The following is a 4,885-nucleotide window of genomic DNA, read 5'->3' as shown; positions in this document are numbered from 1 at the left end:
TAGGTATGACACAGAAAAGAAGTTAAATTTTCCTCTAAATATCTTTGATCTATGAATGAAATTGCTGGCCCTGACTTCTCTAGCCAATTCTCCCAGCCTCCAGAGTGCTGGAATTACAGGTGGTATACACCTTGCTTCCAAGAGTAAATCTTAGCTTCTTTCCTCCTTGCTCAAGTGAGTTCTAGCCTTACTTGTACCAGTATGAATCCTACAAAAAGTATCCTCCTCTCTTTGGATTAGCAGACCTATTTGTTTCAGAAGGGAGTAAAACCTACTGGTTTGGACCCAGTAGAATACCTCAGAGAGGGACACAAAAGGCCTAAAAGCCTATTTCCCGTAGCAACCTCCTTCCTCAAGCAAGCAGAGCTCTTCTGGATGTGTGCAAGTTCTCAGAGAGTAAGAGTGAAAACAAGATAGCAAGCCCACAGCCTGACTTACCTACACGGAGGCATGACTTTCTGCCTTTCAAAAACAATGGACATGGGGAATGATGCATCTTTACATTTCTGGCTGTCTTGTTGGCGCTGTACTAAACCTATCTCTCTGGAGGACTTACATGAGTGACAGAGACTAGGGAGTGAGCATTTTCCCTCTTTTCAGGGCTGCTGTCAGAGCTGGCCCCCACCCTGCCCTGGGTTATAATGTGTGTCTTCCTGTCTTCCCTACACCAGGTGCTCCACAACTACGGACAGTATGAGAGGCCAGTGACCCAAGACTGCTTTTTGATCCTGGATACATTTCTGCTATGGCAACAATCCTAAAGACGGAGCTTAAGGCTGATCCTGGGCTGTGATCTCATCCTCTTTTCCACGTTTTATTTATAAACATTTCAGGATGACAGTTGATGACAGGGTCATGCACAGGAGGACAACTGTTGTGAGAGGATTCTCTGAAATAGAAAAGACTAATGGAAGTTCAGGGCCTTTCCCAGGTGTCCACCTTCTGGACCTCAAGCATGAAAACCTGGATTAGTTGACTGTTTTTTTTTTTTCCCCCCCAAAGACATACGAACAATCAAGAATGCCAAAGACATCTACAAGGCTTACATAGTACAGAAAAACAAACTTTCTCTGATAGGGTCAAACTGAAATTTAATGTAAGGAAATCTAAGTTTATGGTTATTTTAAAGCCTAACGAATGTGGACAATTGTGTACATTTTTCAAAACTTGGTGTATCTTATAAATTGTATCTGTGTATGTATGTGTGTGTGTATGTACACACATGCACACATAATGCCTCAAGTTTAATTCAATTTTTGAGTTACTTACTTTCCTTTGAATAATTAACTTCTGGAATTTATATTTTATATAACAGCCTAATAGGAATACTCAATGTTTTTTCCTGATTGTATCTTAATCAACAGCCTACAGATAAAATGTTATGCAACAGACTTGCTGATAATGTATTATCTGTAAATAATACATTATATATTTTATTATTTAAAAGTAAGCTAACAAGATAACATAAGGGAAAAATCACACATAATCCTTTAAAAAATTAGAATCGCATTTTATGTAGTTACAATTATTATTATAATTGTGTTCTTCTCTGAAATACTTTATAACAAATACTTCTGTATTGCCAGAAAGTTTGATAATTATTACCCAAAAATTTCATAATATTTTAATGAATTGAGATATAAATGGACAATTTTTATGCTATTGGACATTTGTAACTTTTTTGTGTGTATGCCAATCCTGGTGCTGTCTCCAAGCAGTTTTGTTCAAGACTAGAACTCTATCATTTGAGCTACAGTTCTACTTCTACTTCTAGGTTTTGGAGGTTAAAAACCTCAGACTTTCCTGCCTGGGCTGGCTTCAAACCATGATCCTCAGATCTCAGCCTCCTGAGTAGCTGGGATTATAGGTGTGAGCCACTGGTGGCTGGTTGCACATTTGTAATTTTTAAATAAATTATTTCTTGATTATTGGAATACTTACTTTTTGATTATTTTCTAATAACAAATTCGCCCAAGTAGAATTAACAAGTCAAAGGACACCATTTTAGATTCAGATGGCAAGCATGCTTGGCGGCCTGAGCCCTACATCCATTTTTCTCTTTTAGCTAAGAACACTATTTTTATTCTATGGGTCTGTCACCTTCTGGGTCACCCACTTCTGGGAATGGTTGCCCCATGTTCCAACAGAGCTAATCACAGTAACTTCACCCTTCTCATTCATCAGAGATTATCTTAGAAAAGAGAATGTGACTCAATTCTGTCCAACGGGAACTGAGCAGAAATCTGCAGGGGTAACTTCTGGGACCGGTTTCTGAGATCTTAAAAGCTAAGTCAAGGATGAGATCAACCTGTTTGTTTGTTTGTTTTTTCCATTTCTGATTGTTGTTGGGGACATATCTGACTCATGGAAGTAGGGTGGGGTGCACAGAGATGGAAGATTTAGCTGGCATCCACGCAGCACAGGAGAAGGTCAGAGTGAAACTTGGCCCTTTATGGCCTAACCAACCACTAAGTTAACCAACTCTTACATTTTTCCCCTTGAATTATTTTCATGTGAAATTACAGAGATTAAAAAAAGAGTTGTTGGATTAAATCAGATTTCTTGAGCTGTCTACAGTGTGTAAGTAAATCTTTCAAAATGACTAAATAAATTACATGTGCAGTTTTTAAAGTTGCTAATATATGTGTGTACACCCACGTATTTTTACATTCTGATATGATGTATGTATGTAAGCAAATGCTCACATATATATCAATAGGGAATTATATATTTAAGTTGTGTTAAACTATCTAAATCTAAAGTATTACTCCTCTATTATTTGCATCTCTGCTCAGTGAAAGTTGCTGGTAAAGCTGGATGTTAGGGACCTGTGCCTGTAATCTTCGCTACTCAGAGGCTGAGATCTGAAGGTCTTGACTTAATACCAGCCCAGACAGACAAATCCTAGAGGCTTTTATCCTCAATTAATTATTAAATGACAGAACTGGAGGTGAAGCTCAAGTGTTGGCGGTCCAGCCATGAACAAAGAATATCAATGAGAGCACAAGGCCCTTAGTTCAAGCCATAGTAACCAGCACACACACACACACACACACACACACACACACACACACACACACACACACACACACACACACACACACACACACACACGCACACACACACACACACACACACACACACACACACACACACACACACACACACTCTGTAGGCCAAATGTTAAGAGTTAGCGTTTCAATGCTCTTATTACTACCAAGGAATATATTTTTGTTTTCTCCTATTGGTTTATCCTATTATGATTGGTATCAGCTCTTTACAAAGATTTGAGTAATCATACTACATATTCGTGACAAGTTGAAATGTGAACCAATTTTGTTAAGAAATTCTTAGTACTATGACTACTTATGTAGCTTTTAATAATTTTAAAAAATTCCTTATAACTCTAACTCCCATATCTTTTTTTGAGTGGAATATTAGTTTTTATTAGTGATTCTAAATATATGTGTTTAATAACAAACTGTGATAAGTGAACTTAACATATTAAAAGAGTTTTATAGCATCTGTCCAGAAAAGATAATATACTATACAAACTATTCAAGTCATACAAAACCATTTTTCAGTGTCTTTTCAACTGAGAAGAATCCTATTCAGCACGCTTCTCCTCTTGGGGTGGTTCATACTGAGCAAGCTTTGCTTTCAGTTTTTTATTTTCTTCTACAGTAGCTTCATATTTTTCTTTCATTTCTGTCAATTCTAGACAAAGCAGCTCTATTTCTGCATTTTTTGGGGTGGCAGCTCCTAAGTGATGCTTTAAAAAATCCAAAGCACTATTAAATTTCTCTGGTTCTTCATATAAGGCTACCAACACCTTGGTCAGTGTGTCCAGCACCCCTGACTTCTCCAAGTATCTCCGGAACTGCTCACGCTTTGAGTCGACGGCTTTGTAATGGGCCATAGTGACAGTGGCATCACTCGGGCTGGCGGGCTCAGAGGAGCACTTCCCATATCTTTTTTAAAATCAGTTTTCAATGAAAAGAGAAAAAAGCCCAAAGTCTTCACCTCTTGGTGAGCAGGGCATGAATACAGTTTAAATATCTTTTGTTCGGTGAAAACTATATGCTTGTGATTATTTTAGAATCATAATTCAAGGAATTTTTCAAACAGAACATTTGTGGTATCTTGCATTGTTACTATAGCTATCCTATAAAGATCAAAAGTTAAGATGGTAACTAGAGGTAGACAGTAAATATTATAGTAACATTAAATGTGACAAACCTTAAAAATGCTTTGATCCCTCTAGGTAAAAATGAAAAACATAAATGCCTAAATTATTTTCTGATATGTTGCCACTAGGTTATTTTCAGTATACCCGTAGGTTTGAGTAGAAGACCCATATTGCGATCAACATTTCTATATTGTAGGATATGCTGAAATGGTGATAGGGTCATGGCTGGAGATAGCAATTTCTGGCTTCCAGAGGCTTCCTGCATCGAAGAAAAGAGAATTATCTTGTTTAACCAGACAAAGGGCAGGTATGAGCTTCTCAATACACAGGGTTCAATGGTACCACGATTCCTGTCTTTCCCCAAATCGAGTTAACTTGGCTTGAGGCTGCGTGGTCCAGATGGTGAGGATTATTTATCATCCAAGAACGCAGGGGGCTCACACCATACCCAGCAAGGCACGCCGGCCTTCCGCTTTTGAACAGGGAAGAGCCTGGTGCCAAGCAATTGCTGGTATCGTTCTTGCTGTAACATAGAGTAATTCTCCAACCCTTCTCCTCCAGAGGACCTGGCACTGTTCGCTTGGCTAAGATGATGATCCTTTGCCCCATATTTCCAAGTGAGCTGTCTTGGTAATCCAAAGGGCGGTAGCTCCCCTGGGGGGTTCCCCCCAGGCAAGCTAAGCCCCTGCCTCACGT

The 4,885-nt window shown here is 38.8% G+C and overlaps 1 pseudogene across 1 annotated transcript; it reads right to left on the bottom strand.

Annotated features, from left to right (window-relative positions):
- Nucleotides 1–3,439: 3,439 nt before the first annotated feature.
- On the bottom strand, nucleotides 3,440–3,921 carry LOC138831563 (c-Myc-binding protein pseudogene; annotated as a pseudogene). The gene has a single exon (XR_011373373.1). The product of XR_011373373.1 is annotated as a c-Myc-binding protein pseudogene (transcript).
- Nucleotides 3,922–4,885: the final 964 nt, after the last annotated feature.

This window comes from Dipodomys merriami, unplaced genomic scaffold, assembly GCF_024711535.1.
Source record: "Dipodomys merriami isolate MVZ:Mamm:240054 unplaced genomic scaffold, mDipMer1.0.p SCAF_2, whole genome shotgun sequence".
Taxonomy (NCBI): domain Eukaryota; kingdom Metazoa; phylum Chordata; class Mammalia; order Rodentia; family Heteromyidae; genus Dipodomys; species Dipodomys merriami.
Note: the sequence above shows the minus strand (reverse complement) of the source record. Positions and strands in the feature narration are given on the sequence as shown.